This window comes from Carassius auratus, unplaced genomic scaffold (genome assembly GCF_003368295.1).
Source record: "Carassius auratus strain Wakin unplaced genomic scaffold, ASM336829v1 scaf_tig00011294, whole genome shotgun sequence".
NCBI classification, from domain to species: domain Eukaryota; kingdom Metazoa; phylum Chordata; class Actinopteri; order Cypriniformes; family Cyprinidae; genus Carassius; species Carassius auratus.
Genome location: NW_020524189.1, coordinates 556285 through 583101, shown reverse-complemented (window position 1 = coordinate 583101; position 26817 = coordinate 556285). Strand labels below are relative to the sequence as shown.

The window sequence follows — 26817 nt, the reverse complement described above, 5'->3', positions numbered from 1 at the left end:
TAAATCATAAAAACAACACATTATTTTCACAAAAGTTTGCATACTTTTGCATACAGCCAATTATTCTACTTTGATCCATGTTAGAATGTCTGTTTTTTGTTTTGTTTTATTTTGGCCTGTGTGATTCCGTATACTGCCAATTCACCCAATAGTATTTCCACACCCTGGATTGTCAGTTGGTGAAAAACATAGTGGATTGCAGCCATGGAAGTCATCAAATAAAATCGGTCCGATACTGTGGATTCTACCTGACTTAAAAAGCCTAGGTATCATCTAAAAAGCAGCATGAGACCAGCCATATTAAAACACGGTTGAATCAACTCATAAACTTGTAGTGTAATGATCCTCACATTCCATTGTCCATTGTGCTTGTTCTTGTTGCATGTCATCAATTTGGCTAACTACAGAATTAAATCTGAGGATGAGGTGGTGGGAGAACCAATATTTAGAATTTGTACTGCAGTACCCATTTCAACCGCTGTCAAAATTGCATTCTACTCTATCAACCACGTAACACTTCCTTTCTAGCACCTAGTGCACCATAGCAACCACTTAGAACACCCTAAGAACCTCCTAGTACATCCCTAGCAATGACTTAAAACATCCTAGTGACCATTTAGAACAGACCTAGCAAGAAACCACCCTTAAACATCATAACAGCAACCCACAACACCGTAAAACACCCAAGCAACCACCCAGCACACCTGTGTGTGTACACATGGATGGGTTAAATGCAGAGTACAAATTTTGAGTATGGGACACCATACTTGGTCAAGTCACTTCACTTTCACTTTGACTAAAAGCACATAGCAACCACATAGCACTCCCTGTTTAGTACACAGTACACCCTACTGTACTAACCACCCAGGGTGACCTTGCAACCATGCAGAACACCCGATAACAATAGCAACCACCAATGACAACCTTACCTAACATTATGGCAGCAGGTTTTGCATGGCTGAAGCAATGAAGTATTGTACAGGTTATCTAACACATGCACATCTCAAACTCAAATATAACTAGTTGAATAGGACTAGTGTTAAAGAGATGGTGGAGCATGGACCATTTTAGAATGATGCTATCTGAGATTTGGTTGTACTTTGTTTTGGCGGTGATGAATGTGTGAGGAAAGCTGAGACTGTCGCACCTCACAGAGGCTTCTTTACCCTCCCCGACCTGGCAGGGAAACAAAGTTCGGCTGTTCACATTGCGCTCACATCCAAGTTTTTATTATTTATGAAAGGCCTGACAGTGTTTGATTTCCTCCTATGATTTATCATTATGTCAGTGCTGGCGTATGAAACACAGAGGCTAATGGGAAAGTGGAGGAAGCCGCATTACCTTTTGTGAGGCAGATGGACCATGTTTTCCTACTGACAACTGGATTGTGTGTGTGAAAGAAAGCAAATATACCTTGTTTGATCTGGCGGTAGTTTGCATCCAATCAGCATGGCCTCTGAAGCCACAATGTGTCATCTAAATGAACCGTGCCATCCAACCGGGCAAGCTATGAAAAAAGCAACAGGAGAACACACACTGAAAGTGTGTTGGATAAAAGGTAAGAGAGATCAGTGTGGGCACCCATCAAACAGGATACAGACTGATAATGACTCGTGACCTTGTCAGTATGCATCACTGCTGCTATCTGAAAGATAAACACACACCCATAGCAAAAGTAGTTAGCATAAGCTGGCTGAATTTGGCTATTTCATTGCAGGGAATTCTTTAGTAGTTGATCATTTCTTCTGTGTAATGAATCTTTCCTGTGAGTCCTTCATTCTTTTGGCACATATAATCAAACCAGTGTGATCATTCTAGGCTGGTTCCTGTGGTGTATAAGCAAACCCAACTGATCATAGAGTTCTATATGCGACATTTGCACCAAATAGAGGGACTGGATGCAGCGTCTGTCATTTATATGTCTGAAACATGTCCATTTTATGGTAGAGGAATTCAAATGATCAGAAAAGGATGCACTGGATGGTTGCTAGATTGTTGTGTAAGGTTGCTAGGATATTATAGATGGTTCCTAGTTCTAGGTGGTAGCTAGGACACCCTCTATGGTTCCTATGGTGTTCTGTATGGTTGCTAGCATGTTTTAAATGGTCCTTAGATTGTTTCAGTTGGTGGTCAGGGCACTCTGTGTGGTTGCTATGGTGTTATCAACGGTTGCTTGGGTGTGTTGGCTGGTTGTTAAGGTGTTCTGTGGGGTTGTTCTCTAGATGATTCTCCAGGTGGTTGCTACAGCACGTTGGGTGGTTGCTATGGCATATTCAATGGTTTCTAGATTTAGAACAATCCGATGGTTGTCAGATTGTTCTAAATGGTTTTAGATTGTTCCAGGTGGTTGCTAGGGCAATCTGGTGGTTACTAAGGTATTCTGAGAAGTGGCTAGGTTGTTCTAGATAATTATATATCTATCTATGGTGATAAAAACATTTTTTTCCCCCGATTTGATTTGGAATACAGTGCAATACTATTTTTTTTCTCATAAATATGGCCATGATCACAATATATTATATCTATGGTCCAAAATATTCAGATTAGTGAACAATTGATATTGTTTTACAGTGATCAGTTCTTAAACTTCTACAAATTGTATTTATTTGGCTATGTTCTTAGTCAGATCTTTGCTTTTGCTAGCCATCACCTTTAGAGTGTGGCTAAAAAGCTGCCGCATGGACAACAAGAAGTTGTGGTCATGAGGAGGAAAGAGGCCTGAACGCTCAGTGGAAAGTCTTCAGTCACTTCCTGTGCTCACAAAGGTGGGTTTATCTGTCTAACCATCCAGCCAGCCAGTCTAAGACCACCAGAGCTGTAACAACTGCATCAACACTTCAAACGCCAAACCTGCTACTCTCTCTCAGTCTGTTTCACTCTGAGAGGCTGGCAGTTGGTTTTTGTCTCCTCTTTGAGACAGGGTTTTAAAAAAAGGGCTCAGGTTAAACAATATCACAGATGTCGGCTGATGGGATACAGTAGGTGAATGCACACATGCTTTCATTTACTTTACTGCTCTTGCTTTACAAGATTGCTTCAATATGGATATGTGAGTAATAGAAAGCCGGAGGTGTGTTTCCTATGAATATTTCAAACAGGAAGGGTTTGTGAGGACTTCAGCAATGAGACATGTGCGTGATTGTTTGGTCATAATGATTGAGTTTCATTGAGGAGTGCAGAAATAAGAGAAGAGAGACAGTTGACAAATCACCAACTATACATTTTGTTTAGTTGCACATCATGAGTTGATTTTGTACTGCATAGTCATTTTAGATGGATAGATTGTAGAGGATGGAGCAAATTACTGAGATATTGTTTGTAATTTACTGAGACTGTCCATTCTGGTATCTGAATCAGCTCAACCCAAATGTGTTTGTGTCTGGATACAGTATACGCCCAGTTGTAATATTCTTCTCCATAATTTGATGAATAACTGCTGCCATGATCGATAAAATTGTACAAACTTCTATTCACTGTCTATATTTTCCACAGGCAGTGATAGCATTGTGTATTGATAGTATTGTTGATTAATACGTCTAATTTTTGCATGGTAAAGAATGATAATTGACTTAATTGCAAAAGTGATTTAGCATTAGTCTATTTTCATTTCAAACACATATCCATAAATATTTGGAATTTAAACCATAAAAAACTGAAATCAAGTTTCTTTAAAACCCTGTATTGATAATTTGGTCGAGAGATTGAGAGTGAGGTTTACAGTAGGTCCAGTTTTTATTTTAGGCATAGAAAGTATAAGTAAAGTACTGTATATACAAATATGCATTAACGTTCAAAAATTTGAGATTAGTTTTATTTTGATAAATAACTATTTGGCAAGGATGCATTTAATTAATCAAAGGTGACGGTAAAGACATTTGATGTTATAAAATATATCTATTTCAAATAAATTCTGAACTTTCTATTAATCAAAGAAAACAAAAATCATAAAAATATTAAGCAGCACAACTGTTTTCAGCATTGATATGTTTCTTATCAATGTTTAATAATATGTTTCTTAAGAAATGTTTCTGAGCAGCAAATTATTAGCATATTAGAATGATTTCTGAAGGATGACGTGACACTGAAGACTGAAGTAATGATGCTGAAAATTCAGCTTTGCCATCACAGGAATAAATATAATTTTAAAATATATACAAATAGAGAACAGTTGTTTTAAATTGTAATCATATTTTAAGATTTTATTGTATTTTTTATCAAATAAATGCTGCTTTAGTGAGCATAAGAAACTTTTTCAAAATGTTACAGTATCTGCCAGCAGGGTCTAACTGTTTTACACCAGCTGTTAAGACATTGACCCTTTGCTGCCTAGTTTCCGTTGAAACACATTCATCTTAATTCTTAATTGTTCATAATTGTTTTGATGTATTGTTTTTAAGCAGTTTTGGTGGCCAGGTCTCTCTCTTTAAAACACGTTTTGATATCCAGAGACTAAAGAGGTTGAATAAACATTTAATATTACGTTGTCCTGTGGACAGGTGTGATGTATCACACCTGACTCCTCTGCGTATGCATAATTATTGTAATCGGTTCCAGAGACCACTGCAACACTCACAGGAAGTTAATCAGATGAAAAAGGATAGATCATCCAAATATGATTGATTATGAAACCAGTAGAGCAGATCTCCAGTGACAGGGAGGGGAATTGAATTTGCCTTGCCGAAGTATCCCATCAGTGCTTGAACGGGAAGCATTTGTCCTGTTGGGCAGTGACATAGGTTTCCTTCTGATGTCTGCTGGGAGCTACAGACACAAGGTTTTCCCTCGAGTAAGATTGATGATTGGGTTTAAAGTATCCCTTTGGAAGATCGAAATATGCTTGGCAACTATTGCAAAGAGAAGTGCAGACATTAGGTCATGCAGTCTGAGCTGTAGTGACGGACTGCTTGGGACCTTTGCCAGATATAATGATCTGAGATGATGTGGACAGGCGTGATCTGGATGACTGCTAACAAACCAACATTCCTCAAACGCAAGCACAGAATCATAAAAACATGCCTAAGAAATAAAATCTGCAGACACTTTTAAAAGAATAGTTCACCAAAAATTATTTTCCACCCTCACGTCAGTTGAAACCCATATTTTCTTTCTTATGTGGAACAATCGGTCAAGACACACACACACACTCAAATTAAGCAAACTCTACCATGAACTATTTTTATTAAAATTATAATTTTTAAAATAAAATCTGTTCATTAAACTTGAATATTTGTCCATTTCTATGTTCATTATCATAATTTACACTGACAGTTTATTTATGTAGTTGTTTATTTACTATGAATTTTAGTATGACAGTAGGACTATGCATTTATGACAGTAGGACTATGCAGTTAAAATACATTTATTAATAATTATAATTAAGTTTAAAATTAAAATAATTTGTAAATATATTGTTAATCTGATTTCTTTATAAATACATTTCTTTGTTTATTAAATTAATTAATTAATTAACAATTTTCAGTAATCATTGTAGTATGAGTAGGACTTTAAATATTAAATGTATTTATTATTAATTATAATTAAGTAAGTGTTTTAATTTAAATCTTTTCCAAAAGTGTGTGTATCGCGTATATTATCAATAAATCTATTTAATAAATTCATTTATTTATTAGCTAATATTTTATACTAAAAAAAATATATATATTTTTTTTACATTTTGATTATGAATAAATAAATACATTTATTTATTTGACAATTTACCGGGCAGTTTAAAACTTTACTGCATGATCTTAAAGTTTATCTTTTCAACTTTTTCTTTATAATGGTTACAGTGGCCCTTTATGGTGGTGGTCCTTTGTGGATGTGATCTAGTTTAGGTTCACATACAGCTGTGACAAACTGAGGATGACAGCAGACTCTGTACTGCTCTGGGCAGCTGATGCTGGTTTTAATGCAGCACGGAAGAAATATTGACCAATTAGACTGTTGACCTGTCAGATCTTGCCTGAAGGGTAAGTGGAGGATGCCCTTGGGTAACCCACAGCAATGAGGGGTCATTCTACAAATAGGCTCTTTTAACGAATTATAATATTAATGTCAGTATGGGTCACTGGATGTCATGTCCTGCCTTTATGACTTTCATGAAGTTCTTTTTTTTTTTTTTTTTTTTTTTTGAGATATGAAACTCTGAGACCACAATGAAAACTAAAAAGCAAAAATATAAAATATTAAGTGAATAAAATTTTACGATTTTCAAAAATTCTAAGTGAAATGATATGGTCTAAGATGAATAAGAAAACATGTACGATTCTGTATTGTTTCTTGGTTGCTAATCAGACTGAAGCACAATTACTTGTTAAAATTATATGTAAATTATATATAAATAAATGTCATTTTTTTTAATTTTCAGTTTTCACTCAAAATTGTTACGCTGATAATCATCTTTATTGAAACATCATTGAAACATTAAATTACTTATTATTAAAATATTATTAGACAGATCACATGCACTTAAATAATGTTCGTACTAATTTGCGGCACAAAAAGTGCTAACTGGAATTGTTTCTTTTCTACTGTTTTATTGGTGTAACCTAATATATTTAAGTTTATTTATTGAACTTAAATATTTCCGACTTAAACTTTCAATTTTTTTATTTCAATTTGACCACATAAATATTTTAGGTTTTGAAAATGGAAACTTCTTTATAACATTCTTAAAAAGGCTGTAAAAGCCTTTTTGGTACTTATTGGATCCTTTATATTTGCAGAATACACATTTCAGTATTTACATCTTTTCTTTATCCAAAACCTTTGATATAATCATAGTGTGTTCACATATAGAAGCATGCATTTAACATATAATTTAAGCAAAGAGTAATATGGTTGAATAATTGCTGTTTTCTAGGGAAACGCCTCAGGATGCACAGTACTCTCTCTCTCTCTCTGTGTGTGTGTCTTCTCTGAACTCTCTCTCCCCTGGGTTCACTCTTCACAGGTGCACTGAGCTTAACCCACTCTGTTCCTCTTAACGAAGCACTCTGGGGCTTCCTGTGACCCCTCACCTCTCTCTTTAACCTCTTTCTCTCTCTGCACACACACAGCGGACATTAGCATGAAGAGCCTTGAGGATACAATAGCTTGAAAACAGCAGGACAGGAAGTGTGTGTGATGTGATCAATGAGATGTTCCAAAAGATGGTGGAAATGAATAGAAACACTGATTGATTGACACATTTTCACTTTGATTACAGAGAGATACATTTTCGAGGGGATAAACTTTAACTCAGTCTATCTATTTTTCTATCTAGTTGTTATGAACCTCTTAAAATGGTCTAGGGGTAAAAGGAGGAACATTCAAATTTGTGGCAAATCTGTAAAACTGATGGAGGCAGCAAGACACAATGGAGACACCAACTGCCAACAGATTTGATTAATTTTACAAAGGGAAAGTAATCCATATAACTGTCAAAATATTTATAAGAATATAAATGATTAAAGAGACAACCAATATGTATAAATATTTACAACTCAGTTCTATATATCTGTCATTATACTGTATCTGTCATTTTGTTCATCTTTCTCTCTGTCTGTCTTTTCATATACATTTAAATCAATTCAAAATCAAGCATTAATAACAGTTTCATAGTCTTAACGGCATGTGGAATTCCAACAGTTTTTAATTTAAAAAAGGCTTTGATTATGACTGGTGCCACAGAGAGAGGTATTAAATGTGGGTTAGTTGGTAGTACTGGTCTGATTAGTTTGGGGAGATTTACTGTGGGACTGCTGGGGTTATCATTGGTATCATTATCATATAAGTTCAAACTGAAAAAAACAGACCAAAAACAAGACCAGTCTGTTTCACACAGAATGTGTTATTAGGCAACCATTTTTAATAAAACCAATCCAAATCACACTCAAATGTTCATTGGCAAAGGTAAATAAGCAATAATGGCATATTTGGTTGCACTTTATTTTTACATACTCCTTGCAGTATATGCAAACTTTTAATAATTTTAACAAAATAAGAGGGATCATGAAAATTGTATATGTTATTTTTTTATTTAGTCATGTGTTGAATAAGCTATTTTAGAGATTTACATATACTTTACAAAAAAACAAAAAAAAACAAACATAAAATGTCCCCGTTCAAAAGTTTACACATCCTTGAATCTTAATACTGGTCTGTTACCTGGATGATCTGCAAGTTTTTTTTTTTTTTTTTTTTTTTTTTTTGTGTGTGTCCTGAACAGGTCAGCTGCCTGCAGTTTTTTTGGAAAATTCCTCCAGCTCCTGCACATTCTTTGGTTTTCCAGCATCTTCTGCATATTTGACCACTTTCCTGTAGTGACTGTATCATTTTGAGTATCCATCTTTTCAAACTCAGGACAACTGAGTGACTCATTCGCAGTTATTACAAAAGGTGAAAACATTTACTGATATTCCAGATTTCAACTTGATGCATTAAGAGCCAGAGGGTGTACATTTTTTTAATCGGATAATCAGGGTAAATTTAACATATTTTGTTTCCGGGAATATTTTATTTAGCTTCTGAGAACTAAAAAAAAAAAAAAAAAAAAAAAAAAAAAAAAATATATATATATATATATATATATATATATATATATATATATATATATATATATATATATATATATAATACTATATTTAAACAAAATAAGAAAAATATAATCATCATCATCCTTTCCAAAAGTGTACACCCCCAGCTCTTTATGCAGTCTATCTATCTATCCAACCTCCATTGGCACTTGTAGTTACATTTTTATTCTTTAATAGCCAATGATTAAATGAATTGCTGAACTATTACTGAGGTATAAGAAACACAGTAAACCAAAATTTTAGCAAACATAATTTTTTTTGCCTTTGTATACTGTCCACGTGACTCTCAACAGCACATACAATGAACTTAGCAAGAGATATGTTAAATGTAAACGCTGTGTATGTGGTAATTAGAGCCCTGCATGTGAAAGGAAACTTTAACGGTGGTAATATCTTTCTGTAATGAGGCAGATAACAACGTTGTGTTTGTGCCAGACTTTTAGACTAAATGTGGCACCAATTTAAACCACATAATCTTTACACACACACACACACACACACACACACACACACACACACACAGGACTAGAGACCCTTTCATTGTATTTGCCTGGAAATGCCATTATTGAGACACTTTTTAACTGTTTTATTTTTCACAGATGCACAATGCATGAATTATTTCCTAATTGATGTTGAAAAGTGTTTTATGTGTGTTAGCAGTCAGTAGGCCTGACATACACCACACCTTCTGTGCCTGTAATCAGCCAGTCCTCCAAATGTATGGCACTGAGAGTGTTAACACACACCTTTACTAAACCAGCCTTTCAGTAATGACCTCCCTGGGGACAAACAAACACACCACCTCTGCTCCCACGCTGCTGATGACTTTGAATTGTTCTGGAATTAGTACTTTGTTTTGTATCCTTTCAGTACAGCAGCTAAATGCTAAGGTATATTCAATTGTGATTTATTTGCAGAGAACTGTACATGCACTCCCCCCACCCACAATTCCTGCCGGCCCAAGACTCAAACTCACAACCCTTTGATTGGGAGTCTGACTCTCTAACCATTAGACCACAATACGACTAGCATGTGACGTAATGCTAAATTTCTCCAAATCTGATCCGTTGAAGAAACAAACTCATCTAGATCCCAGTATTATTATACATATAGCAAGAAATAATCAGTGAATGTAATGTTAAACAACATATTTTCCACCATAATTTGCAATAAATGTAGACAAATGTAGTTAATTTGACAAATTTCATTAATTATTAATTTAAATAAAGACCTAAAGATCTAAAGCTCGGCATAAGTCCCTTGGCTGACTGTCATTCACTATAAAATCTGGCTAAACTGGGGTTGTAAAAATACTAAATGGGACATGAGCCACATAACTGCACGACTGCATACTTATGCATATATTTACATGCACACATAGACAGAAGTGCACAACCATTTCAGTCTTTAATGGCAATTTCTGGTCAGACTGAATATAAAGGGTCATCTCTACAACAATTCCCCCCTGACCTGTTGAGTTTACTTAACCAGGAACAGACAGTTTATCGCTGAACAGTTCTCCCCACTCCACTGAGCACAATTACAAACTACCGCCATTAGAGCCTCTCACAGGATACAGCTCTAAATCCAACTGATTCATGTGAGGAATGTGGAACACACACACACACACATGCATATATATATATATATATATATATATATATATATATATATATATATATATATATATATATATATATATATATATATACATATATATATATATTTTTTTTTGTATTATTATTCGATTTAAATACGCAATAAATACAAATAAATAAGTTAAAAATGCAATTAATATTTTATAAAGTGATAAAAAAGATTACATTTGATTTAAATAAATAAATAATACATCTAACAGTAGCCTTCTCTGTATAAAACTTGTTTGAAGTTGTAAATAAACAGATTATTTGAGGACATTTTACAAGTATATACTATTTCAGTTTTTCAAAATGTCATGCTTAAGTGTGTTACTTGCCATTTGTTTGTAATTGTTTGTTAAATTTACTAGCATTTATTGAGTGAAAATTGTTTCTACACCATTTTTTTTTTCAGTGGCATTATCAACTGGTCATATGAAACTTGTTCTGTTTTTACAGATTGTTACTTAGAAATCTCATCTGTATTTCAGTAATGTTCTTGCTTCATACATAAATAAACGCCTGAGATTTACCTGCCGGATCAGTGACATTTTGATATTATTTTAAGAAAGAAAACACAGTGAGTGGGTTATCACACTCATACTTACAGATCTGGTTTCAGATCTGATAAATGTATTTTACCAGCAGGCAGCAATATTGACAGCCTGTGGGGTCCTGTGCAGTTTCCCACTAGAGTGCAGATGTCCGATAAGGTGAGAGAAGCATAAAGCTGTTCGACTGTACCACAGGCATTGCATACAAACCCTTAATATACTACAGTATGCTTCAAACTCCCTTTCAGAACCATTGATGTCAATATTTGCAGACGAAAGAGTATAGTATCAACACGTATTCCAAAGAAAGAAAGAAAGAAAAAGAGAGAGAGGTTGGTCAGTGGGCTGAGTCAGAATGTTGTTATCTTGCTAAATTATTAGTAGAGCTGACTACGATATGAAGGCTCAGTGCTGAAATCACTCCAAATCAAAATACCGGCCAATGACATCTTGCTTTAGGCAAAAACTGTGTTTGCAATGAAAAATGTATGTGTACTCCAAATCCTTGCCAATACAATGGATTTTGATGTGAAAATATCCTTAGTTTTTAAATGTAGGGTGCAACTCTCATCCTGTAGATCACAGAGGATTATCAAGAGGAAGAAGAACGTGACATCTTTTTGATTGGAGGAGTATTGTTTTGAGAGAGTTCAGAAATGAGACAATCGTATGGAAAGTATTGAAGGTTTTACAAAGCATGAATTGTGTCTAACAGTTTATACTTTTATTCACACTCACTTTCTGAACTCTCTGACCATTCTTCCTTGTGTAACTAACACTTCTCTTCCGCTATCTTGCCCTGCAGCCACTGTTTAGTGCTGAAACTTGACTCAATTCGCCTTGTTGCTTAACTTGTATATGGTACACCGCAAAAAAAGTTATTTTCTTATCTGTATCTCTATTTGTAGCTATATCATCAGCTGAGCACAAGCCTGACCAGACACCACTCTAGACTGGTTTCAGTTTTACTTTCCAGAATTCTTTGACTTAGATTTGTCATCTTTGCTTTAGCTTCCCCTCTTTTATATGGCTATCTGTCCATCATAGCAACACCCAGGCCAAAGAAAGGCCAGCAGACGGTAAGTACCAGAGGGAGAAGAACAAAGCCCAGTGGTGTTTGTCAGTCACTAGGCAGGAAGTGCCGATCCCATGCTTCTTCTCACCCTTGTTTCCTCTCTGTCACAAGCTGTGGGACTTTGACCGACTGCCACTGCAGTCTCACTGCGTCTGCACAGCTGAGCTGCCAATTAAACAAGAAAAAAGACTGAAGGACATCAACCAAATGGCTTTATCACCAAACCAAAAATCTGGAATTTTTATATATATATATATATATATATATATATATATATATATATATTTATATTATTCACAATATCAATTAACATAACATAGAGATGCATTTTAAATCCCGAAGGCAGCATTTTTCAGTCTTCGGATGCAGCCGAAATTTTTCAGAGGAAGTTTCTCGCTCAAGTTCACATGACCGAGACAGCAGAAACCACAAGTTGTTTGCTTTGATAAGAAGCACAACGTTTCATTGTTATTCTGAGCACACAAATAAACGTATACAGAATCGAAAGATTTATTACTTTGATCTGTATGACCAAAAATGACGGAGTATTTTAAGAGCAAGTGAGACAACCGGTGCCTCCATCTGTTCAGCTGTGAGCCTGCGCTGCTGTTCAGTTTCCACACACACTTCAATAGCACACATTTCTGTAGTTTAAGATTAGATTTAGCGGCCATGTATTGTTACTACATAAACCTTTTAGATGAAAAGCTACATTTTAGGTCTATGAATGATAGGTGGGCTTTTGGATGTCTTGCCCGAGGTAGGCTACTGTATTAGCACATAGACCATCATTCACTTAACCAGCCACACCAAAGCAAACAGGAGGAGAGCATAAAAAGACATGGCATGTGGAATTGAGTTCAAAATTTAAATATAAGCCTACAGTTTATAGTTTATTTATTTAAAAAGTAGGCTATATTTGTGTATAAAGTTGGGGATCAAAGCGTTATTATGATTCCCAGTCCAGCCCACTCCCACTGAAATTTTTCCAGTCCCGTCCAATCCCATGATTAATAGTGATTTTGTTTCCAAATCACCCACATTTCAGCTAATAATCATCACTTAGAATGACTAACATTATTTTTTTATTCTGCTAGGTTTGTGTGCTATTTGTCTTGCCATTATGTAAATAATCTAATTGTCATTAATACATTTTAAGTGTCTGACCTGATATATGACCATATATTTCGAAAAGCCTTATATAAATGCCTCCCTAAATTATATCACAAACACACCATGTTCATTATGAAAGATTAAAGAGGTCAAAAGGTACTGCACCAAGTAGGAATGACCCAGGTGTTGTCTCATTATTCTGATTTGAAGAGGCTGGGGATATTCAAACTACAGTAATTAAATGGAGGTGCAGACATAATATGATTGCCATTATGAGTCACACAAACACACACATAATTAGTAAGAAGACAGAGTTAAGTGTGTTATTTTCAGTGGAATACCACTGCTGACACATCACCTCGGGTTTTTTTTGCAAATGAAAATGGATACTTTCAGCTGACAGGGTAATTCAATCGTTGCAAATGGCTTTGATATGATTCACAAGGAAAGGTGTCCACTGGGTTTCATGCCAAAGTGGAAAAGCCCAAGGCACGGGTGGAATTGGAGCTTGAGAGAGAGGGGAAAAAGATGGGAAGGGAAGGTGAACACCCTGATGTTTGTGGATTGTGACTGTGGAACCGTGGGAAGAAGGACTTTTATAGTTTATATTGACCTTTCCAAGCACAAATATAAAGTATCAAAGCCAGTATTTTACTTTCAGGATCTGGTTAATCATTTCCATGTGAAGCATGGAATAGTTTGCCCATATATGATATATTGCATGCAGCTCATCTCCTTTCTTGTTAACATACTGTTATTAGTGTTAAGGCATTCGTTTTGAGCTTTTACACATGTGTCACATGAAAGCTGGTGTACGGTTGTTGTAGGTCAAAGTGATGTAAAGCCAAATACATTTTTAACACCTGCACCATTACTCAGAACACCTTACATCCTTTAGTGCCTAAAACACATATATGCACACATACAAATGCTTCCCCATTATCGAGGCACAAGCAAGAGTGTGTCCACCAGCTGGCTGACATTACACTTGAAACAAATTTTCTCTGAAACTATTTCCCGAACATCCCCTGCAGGTCAGAAGCATATAATCTCCCTTCTGCTGTCCCCTTTTTCTCCATTCCGTCCTCCTCAGTTCTCCTTTTCTGTCTTTTTTTCTTAAAAAATCATATCAGTTTTGCTCCACATGCACAGACATCTCACACCGGGTCTTTATAAAAATCTCTCAACCCCCACTCAAGTACTTGATTTATTCAGCTCAAGTTGCATTTTATTTTTTTCAAAGCTGCAAATAGACAAAAGAAAATATTTTGCTCACAGGTTGTTCTCAGGAGACTCCGAGTTTGCCGTTATGTTTCATCAGCTTGGTCTTAGATTTAATATTCCTTAGGAGAAATAAAGAATGGAACAAATGAGACAGCTGTTGGCAGAGAGTAGTAATATAGATTTATACTGTAAAATCAATGTGGATAGTCCAGATTATTTGACTTCGGAAGACTTTGCGTTCATATTGAAATGTTCACAGTGTTTACGTTTCGATTTCAGGAATGGAAGCTCAGAGGAAACTGGTTTCCTGCCAGATGTCAACATGTCATCGCTGAAGTATGTGGATAATAGTGTATGACACACTGTAAACAAAAAAAACATAGCTGGTTTGTGGAATTCAGATTTATTTTTTCGCCAGACCTCTTAAGTTGGTGTTAAAACACATATGCATTACGTTACTTTTGTGTGTCGTCATCTATTCAAAGATAAACACTCACATAGATGCATTTCAGTTGTTTATCTTTTCTAGCATGATGTCAACCAGAGCAGACACACCTTTGAATGTCACTGTACTACAGTATATACTGTATATGGGTGTGTTTATGTGTCGTATGATTCAGATTTCTGCCGCTGGGGAAAACAAAACACCTCAGCTGCATCAGGGAATCCAGCTGTCTGGTCAAGAAGAAAAGTAATAAATAATACTATGCATGGACGCTTGCCAGTCGTGAAAAAGTGAGGGGTAAATAAACACATCACAGAATGAGAGAAAACTTTGCTTGGCTGATTACATGTTTTCAGTGCAATTGTGGTTAAATGGATTTAGTGTTTACCTCTGGAAGAGTGAAACTATGTAGACTGCCACACTGTTTATTTACAGAGAATTCACTCAGGCCTGGTTTGAAAACAACCTGTGCTCGATTGCATACTGTACATCGGAAAAAACGTGAACAGCAGACAGCAGATATCAGGGCATCTTTCTGCCTGCTTTGTCAAAGCAGTGATTATTTTTAGTGGAAGGGCTGCAGACGAGGGGACAACTTGTAGGGGATCTGAACCGGCAAAATAAAACAAAGAAACTTTAATGTTCTGATCAAGATGTGAAATTGTTCTGATGGTTGTCGGTGAGAATTAATGCAGGGCATAAATTTTGCTTCTGGATGGATGGAGTGCTTTTAATGGCCCGGTTGTGAAGAATGCCGAAAACCCCCTTCAATATAATGGGGAGTATGAGGAGGAATGTGTGCTAATGTATGCCCATGTATTTCTGACGGACTCATACTGTACGGTATGTGACCATACATCTTTTTATTTTTTTCCAGGACACATCAGGGCCGAGATTTCTAAATTACCTAAAATGTCTGGGTGTGGACTTTGTTTTCCTATTAAGTTCTGTGCAGTCCTCATACATTTTATGTACGTTTTTCTTTGTTATAACTGTTTTCTGTAGATCTCACCTTCTCACACCAACAACTGTTCGATTAAGTACAATACTGTAAGTCTATTGGTCAAACTCCTTTTCAGCAAGACAGAAAAATAATAGGAAAACAGTCAAAACCCAGACATTTGAGGCAATTTAGAAATTGAGAATTTAGGTAAAAAAAGCACATACTTTCACCCTAAGTCTGTGTGATGTGAAATGAGAGACATCAAAATGTCTTTATTCACACTATGAAATGACCCCCTCATATGCACAAGCACACAAATATCATTCACATGTCCTTTCATGGGAAAAATTCTTAAAACGGTTCAGAATATAGAAAACTTTAATTATTAAGATTAAGATATATATATAAAAAAACAATTTTGGAAATAATAATGACTTCTATAATGCTGATAAATTCACTCACATTCCCAACTAATCTGCACTTCCATCTTAGTGTATATATATTCATAAGCCTTCTTGTGATGCAATATATATATATATATTGCCATTATTTAGACATTGCTAGATTTATATTACTAGTTACAGTATTAATTCTTCTATTATTTATCATTTTTACTCTCTTTTAAGGAAAATGTCTGTGTTGCTTCTTTTATATACAGAATATCCAAGTGTGGCATGTTTTACCACCCATTCCCAAACCCTCAGTGAAACTTCATGGTTGATAACCCCCCCCCATTTTTCAAGCTACTGGCGTAATTTCATTATTGATACCTGTCCTTATCGTTGATAAGCCTGGATAGCATGGCCCATTGAATTGTGGGAGTGCTCAGCCAGAGGCCTGGCTCATAGACTGCACTAATGGCATGATTGTCTAATCACTCTCTCTCTCTCTCTTTGCACTAATAAGTTGCTCTGTGTGGGGAACGGGAACTAAAAGGTCCCTTGGTGTAGTGTGTTGGCTCTGTGCCCTCAGCGCAGTTGATCTCTACTACAGATTACTTCAGAAATTACTCACAGATTTCTCACAACATTCTTACAGCTATATGACAGGGATAGATGGAAGCTGAATTGGCTTGCTGTTGGAAAATGAAGACTGTTTTATATCTGTATTCGAAAAAAGAATTACTGCACTTCCTAGATTACACATTTAAAGACTAAGGCTCAAATCATATTCTATGCAAATATACAAATGTGAATATGGACATTTCCGTTTACACTCTTGCAAAATATGGTTTTCACAGAAAATATATATTTTTTACTTTGAGTTAAGAACATTGTAAGATTCTGAAGAACCTTTTTAAGAGCCTTTTGTCCAATGGAAAGGTTTCAAACACCTCAAACATTTCTCCATTTTTTTATTTTAATTGATGTATTAAAACTTTATGGTCATAATTAAAAATGAACAAAAACTTAAAAAAGAATAAATACAATACAACATTTGTCTAAATTCTAACTAAAATTAGACTGAAAATGAAATAGAAAGAAAGAAAAGATTACAAATAAAAATATTACTAAAATGACATTGTCTCCCTGAATTCAAAGGTCTGTTACCATTGTGCTCGCACACTCATTGGCCATGCATTTGCATGGGTTTGTACATTTGCATGAATAATGTTTCTAGCAAAACACACACACACTCTCACACCCAGATATACACTTATAGACAACACACACAAGTTCTTTCCAGGGAAATATTCCACTTCTTACGTATTTGGGCAGCGTTGTGGGACAGCAAGCCACTTTTCTCAACAACACCCATTTGTTTTTACACAGACTGTCCTGCATTTTATCCAAAACACATCCCAAAAAGGTCAGTAATCATTCAACACTGCCCTTGGTTTTTAGGAGCTTCCAGATTAATCACAATATTTCAGTTGCTTACACTATATTTTGCCAGATAATACAACTGCATGTTACAGTCCCTAGCAAAAAGGCCTATGATTTGATTAATGTACCCAGAAGGGCAGCTGAGTTTAGATTCACATTCTGAAGCTCTTAGAGTGCAGTGTGTCTTGATGAATTCATGGGGAGGGAAAAGTATAGCAGAGCTCATTTTCAACCTCATGCTACTCTAAATGTGGAAGTGAAAAATCACATCAATTGAAGTATGCCATTTCTCAGTGCTCTCTCTCACTCTGGCAGTCTTGCCGGCCAAAGGCTCATACAATGACTGAATTGTACAATACATTCTGTACAGTAACAGGCTTCTGAATGCATTGAATGTGTCAGCATTCATAAAGAACTATGCAAGTCACTGCAAAAATGAATGACATTAACTATAATTAATGACATTGGCAGCCAGAGAGAAATTAAGCATATTGAGACCTCAACCAAACCTTGAATGTAAAATGCAGTAGCCACCACTTTTTCTATGGCACTGGATACCGAATGATTCTTCCCATTAATTTTCTACATCAGTAAAGTAAATTCTTAAGGGTAAAATGTTACTCACCCAAAATTGATAATTCTGTCATCATTTATAATTTTTCCAAACATGTGATTTTCTTTTGTCTGTTGGGCACAAAAAGTGATATTCTAAAGATCATGTTGATAACCAAACAGTTAAAGATAGCCATTAACTGACAGCCAACCAAATAAAAAGTATTCTCATAGTATATAGGCTACATTATAATAGATATTATACATCATAAACTTAAGAGCAGTGCTTCTTTATAGCCTACATCAATCGAGACTTCTCGCAGTGGTCGCGATTCATCGATCTAATCCGACTTCAACACCTTAGCCTTTCATTATTTTCACTTAAGGAAAAAAAAAATATCTCGTTCAGTCAGCGTTCTATTAAAATAGAATAATTTCTTCATTATAGAAATAGTTTATTATTATTATTTCACAATATTAATAGTTCTTCCAAAATAAAATAAAATAAAATTCTCAGAACAAACGACAGTATCTCCAAGTCGTGGGAAAAAAAGTGTGAATAGGATGAAGCGTGCGCTGCTCTCTCGCGCTCCCCTCCCCTCACTGCACGCGGCGCTAATTGGCGCTCTCAGCTCGAGCCAGCAGCCACGAGCGCCACAGACGCGGAGACCTCAGCCAAATTCACAGTCCAGTCTGACTCAGAGAACCGTTCTTTAGTCTTTATTTGTTTTCGGTTTATGTGTCTCCCCTCACTAAGTCGAAGAGAGCTTAGTTTAGGAACAGTGGACACTTGCAGACATTTCAAGCATGACTTTGGATAATAACGGATCTTGAAGTGTCAAACTGCGCCCCAGACTTTCAGAAAATAACGACAGACACTAACTCTCACAGGTATCCTTTTATTATTAATATTTCAGTATTTTATTGCATTTCATTGGTGGCTATTGAACAGATACGTTTAAAATGTCATCAGTGTCAACTTTCACCAGTTCAAATATTTTGAGTAAGTTTTAGGGTTCATCACTAAGAGGATAAAGGACAGAGATTGTATCTTTTAATTATTACGGTCTATAATCGATAGCAACAATTCTTCGATAGTTATATAGTATTATAACATTAGGCTAGATTATTATCACATCCATAATAAAGATACACCAGCGTTAAACAGTGGCATGTCTGTTGCGGGCGATACAGACTTCAGTGTGTAAAAGTAATTGCTGCTCTCATGAGGATAAATATTTGCAGAGATGTTGTTTGAGGTAATTGATCATGCATGGCTCTCCCGTTTTCTCTTCTTTATTCTTCTCAGATTTGTATGTGATACGAAACATGTTACATTTCAAAAGATTTCAATCGCAGCTGCGCATTAATAAATAAGACCTCACTGGCAAGTTAGTTTAAAGCAAATATTTGACTTTAACAATTACATGGAGTCATCGTATAACGTCATCTTTACAAAAGCACGCATCTATATCAACATTTTTATTACAATTTATAATATTTTATGTACATTGACTATAGATACGTGTGTGTGTATACATATACATACATATAAGCCTATGTGTGTGTGTGTTTGTATGTTTTTTTTACATATTTTAATTTATACATACACCCCCCCCCCACACACACACACCGAGGGTAAAAAAAAGAAAGAATCAGTCCCCTTTTAAATAATATTTGTTGCTTTGCAGCATGAAATGGAGACGGACACAGTTTTTGTTTTATCCAGCTGTATAGGATACTGTATTTAGTAAAAGATATAACACCAACATGTCAGAAAAACATCAATAAAAAACAGAATCACTGAGTTGGAAAAAGTATCACTCCCCCTCCTAAAAATGACTTTTAAACTCAATCAGGTGTAGCTAATCACCTTCTCAATGGCACAACAAGCCATTTGACTTTCAACTGTGATCCGCCGTGCACATTTTGATTAGCTCAGCATGAGAACAGCTTTCCTGGAGCATTATTGTCCTTGGTCTTGCAACTGAAGCAAACAATCAACTGTGGGTGACAAGGCACTGTCAAAAGATCTCCAGTATAAAGTTGTGGACAGGCACAAGTCTGGGAGATGGATGCAAAAAAATCCAAAGGCTTTATCAATGCCTAGAAGCAAAGTTAAATCTGTTATTAATAAGTGGAAGGTATTTGGTACAACACAGACCCTCTGTGGATCAGGACGTTGCTCCAGACTGGATAAAAGAGCCAGGAGGAAACTGGTCAGAGGGCGACCAAGAAGCAGTTGTGGGAATTAATGATAAAGAGTGGTCATTGTGTGAATGTGACCACCATATCACATTCTCCACAAATGTGGCTTGTATGGGAGGGTTGCAAGAAAAACGTCACTCCTCAAGAAAGGCCCCTTGCAGTCTGACTGAGACTGAGCTTTGCCAAAACAAACCTTGAAGATTCTGAGACAGATAAGACTAAAATTTAATTATTTGGCCTCAACACCAAATTATATGTCTTTCGGAAATCCAATACATCTCACCATCCAAATAACAGCATTCCTCCAGTAAAGCATGGAGGTGGAAATATCCTGTTATAGGGGTGTTTCTGTGCAGCAGGGACTGGATCACTTGTCAGCATAGAAGGAAAAATGGATGGGGCAAAATACAGTCAAATTCCTTAAGACAATCTGCTGCCCTCTGCCAGAAAGTTGTCAGTGTGAAAAAGGTTAACCTTCCAACATGACAATGACCCACAGCACACAGCTCAACTAGCCACAGAGTGGTTGAAGTAGAAAAAGCATGCCTTGCGTGGCCCAAGTCAGAGCCAAGACTTAAATCCCATTGGAAATCTGTGGAATGACTTGAAGACTGCATCCACAAATGGTCGCCATCAAATTTAACTGAACTTGAGCAGTTCTGTAAAGAAGAGTGGGCAAATATTGCAAAGTCTAGATGTGTAAAGTTAGTAGAGACGTACCCCAACAGACTAAAGGCTGTAATTAAATCAAAAGGAATTTCAACAAAGTGCTGAGGCAAGCGGGTGATCCTTTTTCCAACTAAGTAATAAAGTTTTCTTTTTCTGACATGTTGGTGTTATATCTTTCACTTGGATGTTATAAGTTGCACTGAGTAAATACAGCTGGATAAAACAAAAACTGTGTCTGTCATAATTTCAGGCTGCAAAGCAACAAAATGTGAAAAAGGGGGCTGATTCTTTTTTATTCTACCGTATACACAATGTATGTAGTGTGTGTGTGTGTGTGTGTGTGTGTGTGTGTGTGTGTGTGTGTGTGTGTGTATGTATATATACAGTATTGTTCAAAATAATAGCAGTACAATGTGACTAACCAGAATAATCAAGGTTTTTAGTATATTTTTTATTGCTACGTGGCAAACAAGTTACCAGTAGGTTCAGTAGATTCTCAGAAAACAAACAAGACCCAGCATTCATGATATGCACGCTCTTAAGGCTGTGCAATTGGGCAATTAGTTGAAAGGGGTGTGTTCAAAAAAATAGCAGTGTCTACCTTTGACTGTACAAACTCAAAACTATTTTGTACAAACATTTTTTTTTCTGGGATTTAGCAATCCTGTGAATCACTAAACTAATATTTAGTTGTATGACCACAGTTTTTTAAAACTGCTTGACATCTGTGTGGCATGGAGTCAACCAACTTGTGGCACCTCTCAGCTGTTATTCCACTCCATGATTCTTTAACAACATTCCACAATTCATTCACATTTCTTGGTTTTGCTTCAGAAACAGCATTTTTGATATCACCCCACAAGTTCTCAATTGGATTAAGGTCTGGAGATTGGGCTGGCCACTCCATAACATTAATTTTGTTGGTTTGGAACCAAGACTTTGCCCGTTTACTAGTGTGATTGGGTCATTGTCTTGTTGAAACAACCATTTCAAGGGCATGTCCTCTTCAGCATAGGGCAACATGACCTCTTCAAGTATTTTAACATATGCAAACTGATCCATGATCCCTGGTATGCGATAAATAGGCCCAACACCATAGTAGGAGAAACATGCCCATATCATGATGCTTGCACCTCCATGCTTCACTGTCTTCACTGTGTACTGTGGCTTGAATTCAGAGTTTGGGGGTCGTCTCACATACTGCCTGTGGCCCTTGGACCCAAAAAGAACAATTTTACTCTCATCAGTCCACAAAATGTTCCTCCATTTCTCTTTAGGCCAGTTGATGTGTTCTTTGGCAAATTGTAACCTCTTCTGCACATGCCTTTTTTTTAACAGAGGGACTTTGCGGGGGATTCTTGAAAATAGATTAGCTTCACACAGACGTCTTCTAACTGTCACAGTACTTACAGGTAACTCCAGACTGTCTTTGATCATCCTGGAGGTGATCATTGGCTGAGCCTTTGCCATTCTGGTTATTCTTCTATCCATTTTGATGGTTGTCTTCCGTTTTCTTCCACGTCTCTCTGGTTTTGCTCTCCATTTTAAGGCATTGGAGATCATTTTAGCTGAACAGCCTATCATTTTTTGCACCTCTTTATAGGTTTTCCCCTCTCTAATCAACTTTTTAATCAAAGTACGCTGTTCTTCTGAACAATGTCTTGAACGACCCATTTTCCTCAGCTTTCAAATGCATGTTCAACAAGTGTTGGCTTCATCCTTAAATAGGGGCCAGCTGATTCACACCTGTTTCTTCACAAAATTGATGACCTCAGTGATTGAATGCCACACTGCTATTTTTTTTAACACACCCCTTTCAACTAATTCAACTAATTGCCCAATTGCACAGCCTTAAGAGCGTGCATATCATGAATGCTGGGTCTCATTTGTTTTCTGAGAATCTACTGAACCTACTGGTAACTTGTTTGCCACGTAGCAATAAAAAAATATACGAAAAACCTTGATTATTCTGGTTAGTCACATTGTACTGCTATTATTTTGAACAATACTGTATATATATATATATATATATATATATATATATATATATATATATATATATATATATATATATATATATATATACACACACACACAATATGGCCATTGCAGTTTTATTTAATAGCAAATTGTCTTAGGTTTTCTTCACAGCTTTGAATCACGATTAAATTTTGGAATTTCTAGTCAGAGCCAGGTAGTATTAGAGGACTAGAGACTTGTGATGGGAGTAAGATGTAATATTATTAAGTTTCAGAAAAGTGCATATTTATTCAGTTTTTAGGACAGGCTACTGCCCGACAGTCTATGTGGCATTATGTCACCAAAGTATGGATTCAGAAGATGACCAAAGAGGCTTAGGGTGTCATTTGGCACAGTTCAATCTTATTCTAGAGAACATTTACCTCATGTGAGTACAGTAGGTTTTATTTACAAGTTTTAAATGCATAAATCTGCTCATTTGTATCAGCTTTCTAGCATATTGAAGGCCTCAAAAGCAACTTTAAATTAAGGAAAAGATTAATAAGGTTATGAAAGCAGATAAGGTTTATTTTCAAACGGCGGGCCAGATTTGCTGGTGCGGAATGTTAAATGGGAGTAAAGTGTGTCTGTGGTGTCTTGTCAAGAAATGAAAGATGGGAGATTCTCAGTCTCCCTCTGGTCCTCCTCACACATCTGCGCCAACAGCTGAGCTGGGATTGGCATTAACTGTTGACTCTGTTCTTCTTCAGAAGAGTAAGAGGCTGAAAGCAAGCCAGAACATAGTACTTGAGTGGAGTAGAGGGGGCTCTTTCTCTCCCAGCAGCATTTGCCCTGTGTTAATGGGCAGGATAATACCTCTCTGTGATGCACACAGACTTTATGGAAACTCTCACTCTCACACCCATGGCTTTATGGGGTGAGACCAAGAGAAAGTCTCAGTCATAAGCCACAGATGTCGTATACACACTTTACACACTATGTGTGTGTGTGTGTGTGTGTGTGTGTTTTATTAAGGATTGATTCAAATAAATATTAGCAGTTAATGTATCTGTATTGAAAAAAATAAATAAATAAATAAACTTTAATGGTATAACATGAGTGTAGTTGTTTTTATTTAATTCGCATGGATAGGCACACATGCCGGCAAGTATAGTTGTACCTGTGTTCTCAATAAAAGGTTTTGCATTGCTTAATTCAGCAAACTGGACCTCTGACATATATTTGGAGAGGAAAACATGATACCAGAGAAGGTGGGGAGCTGGATTTCAAGAGTGATGGATTCTGTTGCTGTGTTTGTGTGTGTGTGTGTGTGTGTGTGTGTGTGTGTGTGTGTGTATGAGTCCTTGTCCTAAGTGTTTTTAATATGTCCAGTGGAGCATAGTGCCGCCTTGGTGTTAAAAGGCTCTAACACAGAAGTGCAACTGATTATATAGTCTTATGTCTCTCTCTGTCATACATTTTCTCTTCGTCTGCCCCACCTCACTGTCTCTCCTCACTACATCAGCAGTATATGAGCCAGTAAGACAAACCAACCTAGAATTTTTTTTAAATTTTTTTATCTCAGTTTTCTTGTCTCATTTAGAAGGCAGAAAGAAAATAAAGTGCAGGAAAGAAACTAAAAAAAGGTATGTAATGTTTTAGTTTTTTGAAGAAGAAGTGGTGTTTGTTGTGCACAAGTATCTATCATGATAGGATGATTGCCACATGGTTGACACAGTGTTCTAAGTGGTTGCTGTGGCATTGCCAGGTGGTTGCTAGGGTGTGGTTGAACCATGTCTATTTTATTTTGGTTTCTCAGTGTTGCTCTTCAGTGTAAATCTCTTTTTAATCATCCACCATATGAAAATCATCTGATTGTTTAGAAAATGAATGGCACACCTCACTATTTAAAGTATCATTTAGGGAGCCACTTCAGTAGTGGCCTGTTACTCTAAGCTAGTTGAAGAAACTCAGAACTCAAAGCTCAGTTTCAGAGTAAGTTTAGAGTTTACTTCTTTGCTGAAACATATCATGAGCTGAAACAAATTTACAAGGCAAGAAAACACAGCAACTTCCATTAGTGTTCCTGTAGTTCAAGTGGTAGAGCATTGTGATAGGGGGTTGGGGGTTCGAATCCCAGGGAACACATGTTAGGAAAAATTGTTAGCCTGAATGCAATGTAAGTATAGTTTTGCAGTTGTGAAATCTTTATGTATTCTGTTTTTTGTCACAGTTCTGTTCCAAAAGAAAAGCAGACCTTTGTTCAGACCACACCTCTAAATGGTGTTACCTGAGTTCCTGTTTTTCACTAAGTGTGTGAATGTTTGTATCTTAAAATGATTGACTGACATGTTGCGTTCAGCCTTGTCTCCCTCAAAGGGCTCCTGTCAGCGGCACTACACACTTGAACAACCTTGATAAAAACACAGAACAATGTCAAACACCTCATCTTTATCCTACCTTCACACGGCCTTAAGCTTACACCATCTGCCCCCTCTTCACCTGTATGTTCGAACAGTGCGGATTTTAATGCGCTCACTCCAAACACAGCTAATCGACAGGAGACATTAGCTGAGCACTTTGTCTGCTCTCCATTACGGCTATGGAGGTTCCTCTCAGGACGTATTGAATTACCCATAATTCCCTAAACCTGTCACTCACAGACAGACAGACAGACAGAGTGTCAGGTATTCCAGGCATATAATGAGGATCGGGAATGTTGGCAGAGAGGAATTTCTTCACCGCTCTCTTTTTGCTCTCTGTCATTAGATATGCACCTGGCTCTCTCTCTCAGCTAAGTGCAGGTATGAAAGCTAAAACGTTTCCTCCTTTAAAGATGAGAAGGGTATTAAAAACATATCATTAAACATGGACTTGGCTCAGACAGGCAGGACTAAATACAGAGTTTCACCCTTTTAAAAGTTTGCAGAACATATTTTTTTTACTGTACTTTTTCCCGTCTAACAATGCGGTGATATTTGCGGTCGCCTTAAGTCAAACTTACAGACTGCAGGAAACAGTTGTTGAGGATTAGAAATTAAATTTTAGACTGAATCGTAATGACACCGCCTATGTGTCTGCTTTCGTGCTGTGTGATTGGGCATTTAGTTCGAGGCCGAAGGACTGTCCAAAATGTCACATGAAAACTATTCAGCAAGTTCAAGTAAAGGCCTTCTTTTCCTTTCACTGCAAATTTAAGCTGTCAGTCATTCAGTAATGCCCCGAGGCAAATATAATGTATTAACTAATAGGGGAAATCATATTTTACAAAGTTTTCATTATAGGTATTGAGATGGGATATATTACCAGGTCACAGTATCACGTATACACAGATTTTTGTGGAGTTATGACCGGAATATAACTGGACACCTTTTTATATCAGTCTGAGTGAGTAAATGCATACCGTCGAAATGTCATTACATTTATTTATTCACTAAAAATACTTAGCATAGTTATAATTTGAACTGATTTTCCCAGTCAGTCTTCTAAAATAGGCTTCTTTGTAGGACTAGTGCAATGTCAAGGTCACATGATCACAGCTGTTACTACTACAGTACAACTGTTTTCAATCATAATAGAAATATGAATAGTAAAACATTTACTTTTGCACCAGTCGGTGTCAGTATGAAGTCCAAGACCACTGGGACAAAAAAAAGCCCCAAACAAAAGCATTTACACAATGTGTGAGTAGCATCTCTCACTATTTGCACTTACAGTCTTGTAAAGAAATTCTGTTTGTTTTTATTTATAACAAACAGCATCTACTAATTAGACTAAGTTTCTGTTTTTTCTTACACTTAGTATACATAACTTTTGCTTTATTTATAAGTCAACTTCGGTCATTAGAGTACAATGAGAGTCATGTGAAATTATAAATTAAAACTGCCAATCTAATTTAGACTCATTTCAATCAGACCTTTTTTGTCTGGCAGCAACAAAACCATATTTCTGCTTCTTATAACAATACTTTTTTTTGAGCTTTCAAATTGTTCAGTCTTATTGAACAAAAGCTTGAAGCCATGGGAGCTGCAATTCT

At 36.4% G+C, this 26817-nt stretch overlaps 1 protein-coding gene across 1 annotated transcript in view; it reads left to right on the top strand.

Moving 5' to 3' along the window:
- The first annotated feature begins 18571 nt into the window (after window positions 1-18571).
- LOC113073057 (semaphorin-3D-like) overlaps window positions 18572-26817 on the top strand; it is a 32160-nt gene continuing 23914 nt past the window's right edge. Inside the window, exon 1 of the mRNA XM_026245935.1 lies at window positions 18572-18836. The gene's annotated coding sequence lies outside the window, so the exon portion shown is untranslated. The remainder of the gene's footprint in view (window positions 18837-26817) is intronic.